Source organism: Ictidomys tridecemlineatus, chromosome 9, assembly GCF_052094955.1.
Source record: "Ictidomys tridecemlineatus isolate mIctTri1 chromosome 9, mIctTri1.hap1, whole genome shotgun sequence".
Lineage (NCBI taxonomy): Eukaryota > Metazoa > Chordata > Mammalia > Rodentia > Sciuridae > Ictidomys > Ictidomys tridecemlineatus.
This window is the reverse complement of record NC_135485.1, coordinates 40,723,576-40,737,334: the sequence shown is the minus strand read 5'-3', so window position 1 is coordinate 40,737,334 and position 13,759 is coordinate 40,723,576. Positions and strand designations below refer to the sequence as shown.

The window sequence follows — 13,759 nt, the reverse complement described above, 5'->3', positions numbered from 1 at the left end:
GCTGAACCAGGTGCCTGTCATCTCTGCACCCTCCTCTCAATCCTCTCCTCAGTTTCATCCACTTGCCCTTCTGCTCCCACTGCTCCCAAGAGACAGCCACATCAAGGTCACCAGTGACTGCTGCGTTGCTGAAAATCATGATAACTCCCAGAGTCTTTTTGTATTTGCCATCTCTGTCTTTGCATCAGTTGTGTCTTAATTTGTTCTGTACTGTAACAAACTACCACAAACTGGGTGACTTGAACAACAAACATTTATCTTTCACAGTTCTAGATGAAAAGCCCCAGATCAAAGCAGTAGGTGATTTGGTGTCTGGTGAGGACCCGTTTCCTGGTTGGCAGATGGCATCTTTTTGCTGTGTCCTCCCGTGGCCGAATTCAAAGAAAAGAAACAAGCTCTTGTGTTTCTTCTTATAAGAGATAATCCTGTTTATGAGAGTTCCACCCTCATGACCTAATGGCTTCCTAAAAACAAATACTACCACAGTTGTGCTTTCTCTTCTTCATGGAATATTTTTTTTCTCTTGCTTCTAGAACATTGTCCTCTTTTTCTCTTATCTGATGGTCCACTTCTTACTATTGTTTGCTGACTCCACCCAAGGATGTTTCGTGTCTATGTGTGGAGGCCCTAGGATGCTCCTAATCTGTGCAAATCTCCCTAGATGGTTCACCTAGTCCCACCTCGCTTCCAAATCCATCTCCCATTGCTCATCTTTCCTTTGAGCTCCACACTCACATACCCAAATTGAACATTCTCATGAATGACCAAGGGCTTCATCTGAGTCTGACTCAGTGCTTAACTTGATGTCTTCACCTTAATGCCTAATAGGTGGATCTGGTTTGTTAAAGAGTCTTGAAACACAAAGATGTGAATGCAAAATGTTTTCATTAATGAATTTTGTTGCTTTTATTTGAGCTTATTTGAATTGTACTCTTTTTCTTTTCTGATTGGAAGTCCCCTTAACATGAAATTGACCCAATCCCATAATTAATCATTTTAAGCTATTAAAATTTAATTCAGCCCAGTCCAAATCCTCAGTTTTTAAACTTGGCTTCTCCCCTTGTTCCAACAAATTCTAGAGCCACAGTCTAGACTCCTACTTTGAGAATAGAGGGTTGTGATCTAGCTTGAGATTCCAGCACCTACCCCTTTGAGAGGCCACAGAAGTCTCCTTAAGGAATGGGCCTTTCTGGGCCTCCTCCCTTGATGTGGTACAGATGCTTTCTTTTGGTGCTGTTGAGCTTTACTCCATCATGGATATCCCTCAGAGAGCAGGGCATCTCACTGACCAGTCAGCCCATGTTTCCGCCCTTTAGTCAACTCATTTGCATCTCTGCTGGGAGCTAAAGGAGCACTTGCGGTCCTTCTCCACATCCTCTGAGCACTGTAGAGAACAAGGAAAAGGTTGGATCCCAATCCCCTTCTCCCCCAACGCAGACATCTCCCAAGAGTCTGTTGACCACACTCTGCTCCACCGGCAGTTCCTAGTGGGCCTACACCAGGCATTCAGCCCAGAAACAAGAGACTGGTCTGATCGTCACTGAGGCACCTCAAAATGATGTTGCATTGTGTGTTCCTCATGCCATACAAACACCCAAGTAACAGACACCCCCACATCTCTGGCTCCTCACAATTCTTTTTCTTGGATCTGCCTGTCAGCCAGGCCTGCTCTGCCATCTGTCCACATGTTGCAGGGTGGGTGGTGACTGATCTAGGCTGTGTGGACTGGGCAGCTTTACTTTAGGCAGCAGGTTGGCTTGGGGACCTTCTCCAAGTGCCTCTCATTCTTCTCTTGGGATCAGTCACTAACAGTACCAGAGGGCGTACTTGAGCATTTGAACACAATTCTTCTGTCACAGCTGCTAACATCCTGTTGGCCAAAAAAAAAATTTCATGGCAAATCTAAAGTCCAAGGCAGAGGAAATATTTTCCCTCTTCCATGGGTACTGTGAAGTTACATGAGTGAAGGTCACGTGTGTATGTGTGTGTGTGTGTGTGTGTGTGTGTGTGTGTGTGTACAGGTATGTGCAGAGAGGGAGGTTGGGGCTAGTAATTCAACTCACCATACCATTCTCTGCCATCTCCCAGCGGTCACCCCTTACCCAACATACTCCAGGTATAGTGCCCCCCTGCACTGCAAACTCTTTTCTACCCTGAGGCCATTAGCACCACATTACACTCTACTGTCAATATATTGGTAGCTTTAGCACTAAAGTTTGCTTTCCAGAGGACTCCAGTGACATGACAGCTATTCCTTTTCTTCATATTTTTTCAATCTTTAATTTTATTTGATTTTTAACGATCCATACCCTTAGAGCATTCATTGACTTGAGGATAGATCTGAAAGCCTTTCGGATTCACCATGAAATCAATAAAACACTTTTATTTTCCTATAATACTCTGAGACCTGCCAAAAGATGAAAAACAAATTAATTTGCTCTACATTTGCTCAATAGGTATAATGGGCAGCAGGCAGAAAACGATGAGAAAGAAACAGATTTAATGGAGCTTTCCAATTTGGGAGTTGAGATGACTTGGATTTGGGTCTGAATTTAATAGAAGATTTTCAAGGCCTCTTAAAGCTAATTTTGTTTATTTTTTATTCATATAAATACATATTTGGTGGTCCATTGGCTGTGAATTTGCCCAGGGCACAGTGGGCCTCTTGTGGAGGATTCTGTGACCTTGGAGGAGCAAGGACCAGGCAAAAGTGCAGGGCTGGCATGGGGATGGTGAGCCCCGGAGGCACTTTGGTACCAGGTTCATGGATGATAGGGACTGGGGTGGGGGTGGGATACAAGTTTTTTGCTTACAAAAGAAGAAGGTAAGGAAAAGGGTTGGGGACTTTGGGACACAGGCAAACCGCTTCCCTCTTCTGCAGTGTTGGGAAGAAAGTCAGGAGCCACTTTCTTGGCTTAATAAAATGAGGGAGGGGACTTTATAGCAGTACCCTGAGGACCCAGGCCCAATGGGGTATGGGCTTCTGCACAGCTCAGGAACATAATGTCATTTTGATGACCAGGCTGCAGGCATAACTGAGATGTGCTGATGAGTGCTTTTCCATCCCATCCCTTCAACCCTCCCCGGGCAGTGAGCATTGTCATTACCACTTTCATTTAAGAATGCATCATTGAAGAAGTAGAGAGTCATTGAAGGATACTCACCTGGCAAGTGAAAGATTTGCTTCAGGTTTGTCTGATGGTGGCACTTATGAGTTTAACTACTACATTCCACTGCCTGGAGAAGAAGCGGAAGGCACCCACTGTAACTTTACAGACACCTGTTACCATAGTTGCCACAGGGTGCAGGACAGTGCCTGGAGCTCCAAAGGGTGGCGGTAATCTAGGAAGTACTGGAGGGACACAGTCTTCAAAGGCTACTGTCTGCATCTTGTTCACTCTGAGATGAGAAGGTACTGGATTATGGTGACCAGAGGTGAATGTTCCTGAAGTTGTGGCAGAAGGAAAGAACTGGATTGACAGCTATGAAAGGAATGATCTGCCAGCTACCCGGGGTCCCCGCATTGTGGATTGAAGCCCCTAACAGGCCTGAGATCCCTGCCTGAATTTCATCAAACTGGAACTCATGCACACTATTACTTGTTACATCCCATTATTTATTAGCATTGATGACAAGAGTTCACGAGGCACAGGCGTCTTCTGTTCTCATTATATATCTCTTCACTATTCAGAAACACAACTGTCTGGTAACATTGCTCCACATCTGCAGATGAGCAGGCTTCTCAACTGCTGGTGGGTTTCCATATGTCTCACATATGCCTCCCTGCAGCCTTCTCTGTCAATCATCTTCCCACTCCATTTTCTGGGAATATTAGAGAGTGCAGAGAATTGGAAGCATGCAACAGGCAGAAACTAGGGTGGATGAAACAGGTGGACATGAGAGCAATTTGGAAGTAGCTATGGTTTCTTTTCTAAAATTGGTCTAGCTTTGTTCTACCCTGTGCTATCAGATCTACTGGCTGATCTGGAAGACCAGAAATAGCAGGAGCAGTTACACTATGGGTTAGTTCTTGAATATTCTGCAGTGCTCGGTTGTTGCTGTTCACCCCCATCCTTCCTGCACATTGCAGAGCCCTGAGTTGTTATCAAGACCAAACACGATGATGCAGACTAGCCTGTATTGTAAACTACTGTCCTGGCTGACGGGGAGCCAAACCCAGGAAGTCTTAGGATGTGTTTGGAAAACAGGACTCAGTGATGAGTACCATCAATGACCAAGACTATAGCGTTTAGAAAGAAACAAGGGAAAATCCTTAGTTTCTGTTTGAACAGATTAAAAACAAACAAAAACAACAACAAAAAAAACCTGCCTTTTTTCCTTTTGTATTTTTTTCTCTGTGTTTTGTGTTTTGGTCTTTTTCTGGAATTTACATGCCTCAGTGTGTAGAAAATGCAATACAGTGTATTTATTTTGACTTTCTATGCCTCTAATGCACAAATTTGGTTTTTATTAATATTAGGGGAAACGGTAAAATTAGTTTTGCCTTTAAAAATCATTTTATACATGTGCATGTCATTTTATTTTGTGTGGTATTATTCAAATCATTGAAAAACATTTTCTATTAAATAGAAAAGCTTATCTGAGGCAGTTAATGTCATCAGTTTATAATACAAAAATTATGTAGTTCAAAATTAAGAAAAAAGAAACTTTTAAAAAGAAAACTTAAGAGAAAGCCTCTTTTTTAAGAAATTAAGGCTAATGTAAAAGATTGTACACTTTGTCTATTTTTAAAGAAAAAATAAAAATACATTAACACTATTACTGCCATTGAAATTTATTTCATGAAATAAAATTTGAATTGTCTTTTTCTGGCAAATCTTTATTCCAGCAGAAGTGTATAGAATTTTAAAAAGTTATGTGACTTGATCAGGGGAAAATAGTAAATTATTTTAAAAAGCTTTTTTTCTGTGAATGTGTGTGTGTGTGTGTTGTGTGTATTATGTGTCCTGTATAAAGAGAAACTAATCATCTTTTACTTTGTTGTTTAGGATTTTCACTGCATGCTTGCACAGAGAGTCCAAGAACAATACCAAGAAATGTGCAGCTTTCTAAGGTACACATTTTCTGTAGATAATTCTTACAGTTTGAAAGGAAAGTCACTGACGAATTCATCTGACTTTTGATTTGAAATTCAGGCTAATATCTTATAAGTGTTTACTGTGTTGGAGGGCAGGGGTGTGTAAAAAGTACTTGAGCCTTGAGCGTAGATATATTTAACTCTGAATCCCGCTGTTACTATTTATGTATATTTGGAGAAATAGATTTACCTCTCTCAGGCTCAATTTTTCCATCTATAAAGTGACCATAACAGTACTTTCCTCACTAGGCTGATGTACATGAAATAAGACAAAATTATTTTCATCTTTTTTTTTTTTGGACACCTAGAACAGTCCCTGACAATACCTATTCAATAAATATTTGTTGGATGAATAAATAATTGAACAGATTAGTGTAGACAAAATGCTAAAACTGACATGTAAATCCTATGAGTTTGTGTCTATTTCTGGATCCTTTATTTTATTCTGCTGCTCAGTCTATTCCTGGGGCTGCACCTAATCAGGCAGTACCATCATCTGTCAGAAGCCAGTATCATCATGTGCGCATGTATGTGTGAGTTCTTCAGATGGCCCATTTTAAGATTTCATGAGGCAAATAAATTTGATGTAGTCAGTACATCTTCATGCATTTAATTTACATATGATTCATGTATTTACCATACCTTATCTCAGACCAGCTACATATTACATTATCTAAAAATAAGTGGATGAATTAATTAGACTCTGAGATGAGAAGTACAAACATTTTAAAAATCAAAGAATCACCGTGCAGCTAAGGACCATATAGCTATAAAGCAGCTCAGTTTTTTTATATTATTTTAGTATTTAATTTTTTTATTAGAGCTTTATCATTATGCCCAATAGTTGGGTTCTTTTTTACTTCATTTAGTTTTGGGCTTTGTTGTAGCTCATTTATGCTCATGGCTCCTTTTATAGGCTGGACTTTATAAGGGGCATAAAGCCTCCAGAGAATGGAAAGAAAAGACATGTGGAATACTTTGGCCACTAGGAAGTTTGTAATCTGTAAGGAGAAACAAGCCTGGGCTGGAGAATATAGCTAAGTTGGTAGAGTGCTTGCCTTGCATACACAAGGCCTTGGGTTCAATCCCCAGCAAAACACACACACACACACACACACACACACACACACACACAATGTATTACCCAATTAGTGAAGAAGCACTGTGTAAAGTCTGGTAAGATGAAGGAAGAATGAGAGTGTGTGCCATGGAGCTGAATGTGTCTGAGTACACGAAATGGAGAGTTCAGGGGAATCAAGGTGAAAGGCATGTTCAGGAGAGGCTTCCCTGTCAATCCTGAGGTCAAGCTGTTGACCCTACAGTGACACATTCAGATCACATTCTTAATAGCATCCCAGAAACCCTCCATGTATCTTTGCAAAGAACATCCATACCATGATATTGTCAATCATTTCTAAGTGACAGGTGAGAAGAAAAGTTAGCCATTGATGTCTGGCGAGGTACGAGTTCTGTGTCATTGTTTGAAGGAACAGTACTGTAGCTTAGGGGGTTTGCTGTCAGGGGTAACAATTTCCCTTCCAGGAAAATCAAGAAATCCTTTTGGGTATTTTTGCTTTGGCTATTTTGGATTCTGGGTCCCCTGTCCCACATTTTTCTACATAGAGAACGAGGCCTGGATCGGCAGGAGGTTTTGTTGGAGACACAATAGAAGCAGTGTAGCATGTTAACAGGAAACTTAGCTTTCAGTCCTGCTGTTGCTTCTACTCAGCCCTACAATTTAGGACAAGTTCTGAACCTATTTCAGAGTTGCGTGGATATAAATGCATTGACCCGTTTCTAGTTTCTATAAATGCGATGCTTTAAATCTGCCCTACATGTGTGTGCTGGACAGCTCAGTAACATCCCTGAGTCACCCCGTGTTGGCCTCCTGCCTGTCGCATCCCTTCCCTGCTCCTTTAGGACGAGTCCTACTCCCAGGACATGCTTTCCAAATACAAAACAACCAATCCAGAGTGCACACACCCAGTCTTCTCCTTTATCAGACTCTCAGACACCTGCCCTAATGACCCCACACAACTGGGTACAGCCCTTAGGCCCCAAAGCCTGGTGAAATTGTTTGAATCAGCTAATCCTAAGCCTACTTATCCTGCCTCACCGTTTCCTTTCCATGGAATCCACAGTAAAGGCTCTTGCCTACAGCTCCCCTGTCCCTCTGCTTCATGGCTGACCCTAATTTTGCTGCCTTGTGTGGCCACCTATTCTTGGAAACTGTGAGTAACGAACTATTTTTCAATGACAGTCATCTTCTGATCTCACTATACCTCGATGTTCCTATTAATACACTGTATTTTAAAACAATAAGAATCTGACTCCATTCTAAGTCCTCTTAACTATAGTGGGGGCTCAGAAGTATGAAAACTAGCAACTGTGGAGAAAGAGGTTGCAAGCCCTGTTAGCTTTGCTCTGAACACTTGTCTCCTTCCTCTTGCTTTCTGAGGACCAGCTTCCTCTGCTGTCTTGGGTGTGATTCATCATAACTGTCTGCAGGTGGTTCCTTGGACGACTTGTTAAGATTCCAGCATCCAGGAGGTATCACAATGCCAGATCTTAAATTATACTACAGAGCTATAGTAACAAAAAAACAGCACGGTATTGGCACAAAAATGTAGACCAATGGAACAGAATAGAAGACACAGAGACAAGCCCACATAAATACAGTTATCTCATATTAGACAAAGCCTCCATTAACATACTTTGGAGAAAAGATAGCCTCTTCAGCAAATGCTGCTGGCAAAACTGGAAATCCATATGTAGCAAAATGAAATTAAACCCCTATCTCTCACCCTGCACAAAATTCAACTCTAAAGTGGATCAAGGACCTAGGAATTAGATCAGAGTCCTTGAGCCTACAAGAAGAAAAAGTAGGCTCAAATCTCCATCATGTCAACTTAGCAACCAACTTCCTCAATAAGACTCCTAAAGTACAAGAAGTCAAATCAAGAATCAATAACTGGGGAAGGTATCAAACTAAAATGCTTCTTCACAGCAAAGGAAATAATCAAGAATGTGAAGAGATAACCTGCAGAATGGGAGAAAATCTTTACCATCTGCACCTCAGATAAAGCATTAATCTCCAAGATATACAAAGAACTTAAAAAACTTAACGCCAAAACCTCAAATAACCCAATCAATAAATTGGCAAAGGACTGAACAAGCATCTCACAGAAGAAGAAATACAAATGGACAAAAAATATATGAAAAACTGTTCAACATCTCTAGCAATTAGAAAAATGCAAACTAAAACTACACTGAGATTTCATCTCCAGTCAGAATGGCAATTATCAAGGATACGAGTAACAATAAATGTGAGGATGTGGGGAAAAGAGGACACTCATACATTGCTAGAGGGATTGCAAATTGGTGAAACCACTCTGGAAAGCAGTAGGGAGATTCCTTAGAGAACTTGGAATGGAACCACCTTTTGACCCAGTTATCCCACTTCTCAGTAGATACCCAAAGGACTTAAAATTAGCATAGCACTGTGACCTAGCCACCTCAATGTTTATAGCAACTCAATTCACAATAAACAAGCTGTGAAACCAACCCAGGTGCCCTTCAACAGATGATTGGATAAAGAAAATGTGGTATAAATACACAATGGAATATTACTCAGCCATAAAGAAAAACGAATTATGGCATTTGCTGGTAAATGGATGGAACTGGAGAATATCATGCTAAATGAAATAAGCCAGTCTCAAAAAACCAAAGGTTTAATGTTCTCTCTGATATGTGGATGCTAACCCATAACAAGTGGGAGGTGATGAGGGGAGCAATAGAGGTTCTTTGGATTATACAAAGGGGAATGAAGGGAAGGGAGATGGAATGAGAATAGGAAAGAGAGTAGAATGAATTGGACATAATTTTCCTATCCTTATATATGAATACACAACCAGTGTAACTTCTCATCATGTACAACCACCAGAATGGGATCCTAACGGGAATAAGTTATACTACACACACACACACACACACACACACACACACACACACACACACACATAATATGTCAAAATTCATTCTACTGGGGCTAGGGATATGGCTTATCAGTAGAATGCTCGCCTAGCACTTGTGGGGCACTAGGTTTGATCCTCAGCACCACATAAAAATAAAATAAAGGTATTGTGTCCAACTACAACTAAAACAAAATATTAAATAAGTACATTCTACTGTCATGTATATCTAAAAGAACAAATTAAAAACTTCCAGCATCCATATCTTCTTTTTTAATTAATTATTTTAATTAGGTATGACAGCAGAATGCATTTTGATTCATTGTACACAACTGCAGCACAACTTTTCATTTTTCTGGTTGTACATGATGTAGTATTGCACCATATGTGCAGTCATACGTGTACCTAGGGTGATGATGTCCATCTCATTCCACCATCTTTCCCCCCATTCCCCATCCCTCCCTCCCACTCGCCCCATTAAAGTTCCTCCATTTGTCCCACCCCCCACCACCCATTATGGATCAGAATAAACTTATCAGAGAGAACATTTGGCCTTTGGTTTTTTTGGGGATTGACTTACTCTGTTTAGCATGATATTCTCCATATCTTCTTTCCTTAGGTTTTCTCTTTCCTTATTCCAGATTCCTGTGAGGAAAGAAAGCGATCGGCACAGTCCAGCCTTGAGTTGGTTCCCTTGGGTCAGCTTTCCACTAATCAGCTTAGCCAGAGGGCAGAATAATCAGGGCTGCAGGGCTTAAAGTAGGGGAAGTGGGAGGAACAGGACCCGTGGCTGATGTCCACTGCCTGAGGCAGTTCTTAGTACCCTTTCAAGATATTAAAAGGATTCTGCTTTTTTTAAAAAAATCATAAATAGCTGAAAATATTACAAACCATTTGTTCTCAAAACCATATGTGGTCAGGTAGCTCATTTCCCAAGGAGCGAAGATAAAGAACTCCAAGAGATCTCAATGTTTTTAAGCCAAATATCCTAGTAGGAGTTATGAAATGACTTTCCCAGGTCCTAAAGCAAATTAAAAAAAAAAAAGAAGAAGAAGCTCTCTATACCTATTGCTTACAAGTAATGCCACAAAGTTCCCTGGAAAGCTAAATCTTAGAAATTATTTCACAACAAAGGAAGAACTGTTTCAGAGACTAAGTTGGAACATGATGAAGAGCTAACAGAACATGTGAAAATAATTACCAAGGATGTTTATTAGACTTTAAAAGGTGAATGGGTTTGATCTAAATTTTGCTAAGATCAAAAATCCAACATTAGAACTTACTGTTTTTTAAAAGGGGATGCTTTATTTTAGTTTCTAGAGATATTCTGGTAGATATTGAGAAACACACCATAGTATCTAGCCTATAAATGATAAAGGGTTAGAATGGCACTCCTTTAAATATTATTTTTTAATAATAGATTTTATTTTTAGAGCAATTTTAGGTTCACAAAGAATTCCTATATAGCCTCCATTTCCTCATTTGTACACCCATGCTATTAACATCCATACCAATTTGTTACAATTGATGAATCTCTATTGACACACTATAACCACCCAAAATTCATGGTTTATGTTAGGGTTCTCTCTAAGTAGTGTATATTTATTCTATGGGTTTTGGCAGATGTATCCTGACGTGTATCCACCAATATGAGTTGTATCGAATACTTTCACTGCCCTAAAAATCCTATGTTCTACCTATTCATCCCCTATCCCCCAACCTTGGCCAAACCTATGGAACCTTACGGTCTCCATAGTTTTGCCTTTTCCTGTAAATCATGTAGTAGGAATCATGCAGCATGATTAGCTTCTTTTACTTGATAATACATACTAAACTTTCCCCCGTGTCTTTTCAGTGGCTTGCTAGATAATTTCTTTTAGTGCTGAATAGTATCTCATTGTTCGGAGGTAACACACGGTATGTATCCACTCACCTACTGAAGGACATCTTGCTGACTTCCAAGTGTTGGCCATTAGGAACACAGCTGCATCCGTGTGCGGTTTTGGTGTAGATGTAAATTTTCAATTCACGGGGGGTAAATGCTAGAGTACCATTGCCGGATGACAGGGTAAGAGTCTGTTTAACTTGGTAAAAATCTACCAAACTGTCTTCCTAAGCATGTACCATTTTGCAGTCCTGCTAGCAAAGAAGGAGAGTTCTTGTTGCTTCACATCCTCACCAATTTTTGGTGTTTTCATTGTGCCATTCTTATAGGTGTATCTCATTGTTGTTTTAATCTGTGGTTATCTAATGACATATGATGCTGGACATCTCTTCATATGCTTACTTGCCATCTGAGTATCTTCTCTAGTGACAAAATCTATTCAGGTGTTTGCTTGTTCTTAAGTGGACTGTTCACTTTTCTTATTGTTGAGTCTCATGAGTTCGTTGTAGATCGAGGATAATAGTCCTTTGTTAGATGCCTTTTAAAAATATTTTTTTGCAGTCTGTGGCTTTTCTTATTCTTTTAACATTGTCTTTCAATGAAGCTTTTTATTTAATAAAATGCAGCTAATCAATTACATCTTATTATATCATATTATATCATAGATTGTGCTTTTGGTGTTATATTTAAAAAGTCATCTCTTTACCCAAAGTCATCTAGATTTTCTCCTATGTTTTCTTTTAAGACTATTATAATTTTGATTATATGTTTTGGTTTATGATCCATTTTGAATTAATTTTTATGAAGAGTATAAGGTCTGTGTTTGATTTTTTTCTTTTTATGTGTAGATACCTACTTGTAGATATCTAGTTATTCCAAAGCATTTATTAAAAAGATTATTTTTGCTTTTTTGTATTATCTTTGCTCCTTTGTCAAAGACCAATTGACTATATTTGATGCTATTTCTGTGCTCTCTCTTCTGTTCTGTTGAACTATTTGTTGTCTCCTCTTTTGCCAAGACCACACCGTCTTGATTACTGTAGCCAATTTACAGTAAGTCTTGAAATTGAGTAACAACGTCTCCTCCTCCTCCTCCTCCTCCTCCCTCCTCCTCCTCCTCCTCCCTCCTCCTCCTCCTCTTCCTCCTCCCTCCTCCTCCTCCTCCCTCTTCCTCCTCCTCCTTCCTCATCCTCCTCCTCTTTCTTCTTCTTCTTCACTATTGAGTTGGTTATTCTGGGCCTTGTCTTCTTGATATATATTGTATGAACAATATATAAATAAGTGGCTGGGATTTTGATGGATGGCATTGAATCTGTAGATCAGGTTGGGAAGAGCTGACATCTTGGGGCTGGGTTTGTGGCTCATCAGTAGAGCGCTCGCCTAGCATGAGCGAGGCACTGGGTTCAAGCCTCAGCACCACATAAAAATAAATAAATAAAATAAAATAAATAAAATAAAGGTACTGTGTCCAACTACATCTAAAAAAGAAAGAAAGAAAGAAAGAACTGACATCTTGACAATATTGAATCTTCCTATTCATGAACAAAAATATCTTTTCATTTTATTTAATTCTTTCTTTGATAACTTCCATCAAAATTTGAAAGTGTTTCCTCACAAAGATCTTGTATATGTTTTGTTAGATTTATATCTGGGTATTTTATGTTAGATTTATGCCTAAGTATTTTGTTATCATTTATTACTAATATAAATAATAATATGTTTATAATTTTTAAACTTCACTAATTTGTTGCTGATGTGTAGAAAAGTGATTGACTTTTACATACTAACCTTGTATCACACTACCTTGCTATAATTGCTTATTGGTTCCAGTTTTGTTTTTTTTTAAATTTTTTTGGTTGATTCTTTTAGATTTTCTATGTGGACAATTGCTGTGGTTTGGATGTGATTTAATTATGTCCCCCAAGGGTCCATATATTAAGATCTTAGTCCCCAGGGTAGCAATATCCATGAGGGATGTGAAACCTTTGGGAGGTGGGCCTAGTGAGAGGTTCTGGAAGCAGGATTGTAGTAAGCCAGTCTTTCCTTTTATTTCTGCTTTTCTGGCTCCTCCAACACAAACTCTTCCCATTTCTGGCATATGCCATCTGACACGGGCCCTCACCAGAACTGAGCTAATACAGTTACCATGCCCTTGAGCCTCCAAAACTAAAAGCTAAATAATTTTTTTTCTCTTTATTTAGAGAAAAAGTCAGTTATTTTGTTGTAGTAACACAAAACTGACAAATACAACAATCATCCAATCTGTGAACAAAGGCAATTTTCTTTCTTACTTCCCAACCAATATATTCCTTTCTTGTCTGAATGCATTAGCTAAAACTTCCAGTTGAAAAGCAATATTGGGAGGGGATATTCTTGCTTTGTTCCTGATCTTAATGAAACAGTTTCAAGTTTCTCATCATTAAGTATAATGTTAACTTTAATTTTTTTGGTAGATGTTCAGTATAAGTTGAGGAAATTCTCTATTTTTAATTTACTGAGAGTTTTCTTTTAATATCATGAATGGGTGTTGGGTTTCTTTTCAAATGCTTTTTCTGCATCTATTGATATGATGTAATTTCTCTTTTTCAGCCTATTGACATAATGAGTTGCATTGATTGATTTTTAAATGTACCAATTCTGCATACCTGGGATAAGTCCCACTTGATTGTGGTGTGCAATTCTTCTCCAACATTGTTGGATTTGACATGCCACTATTTATTGAGGATTTTTGCATGTATGTTTATGATTGGTATCAGTCTTATTATGTTGGGTCTGCTATAACAAAATACTATAACTGTGTAATTT

At 39.2% G+C, this 13,759-nt stretch overlaps 1 long non-coding RNA gene across 3 annotated transcripts; it reads right to left on the bottom strand.

The window, feature by feature from the left end:
* Positions 1–881: 881 nt before the first annotated feature.
* On the bottom strand, positions 882–9,797 carry LOC144366681 (uncharacterized). 3 transcript variants are annotated; one of them, XR_013425784.1, is made up of 4 exons: positions 9,650–9,797; positions 3,165–3,445; positions 2,310–2,407; positions 882–1,870 (listed from the first exon to the last, which is right to left on the bottom strand). It is a non-coding gene; the product is annotated as an uncharacterized LOC144366681 (long non-coding RNA). The 3 variants fall into 3 exon arrangements; XR_013425785.1 differs by lacking the exon at positions 2,310–2,407 and having other exon boundaries at positions 882–1,384; positions 1,632–1,870; XR_013425783.1 differs by lacking the exon at positions 2,310–2,407.
* Between the last annotated feature and the right edge of the window lie 3,962 nt (positions 9,798–13,759).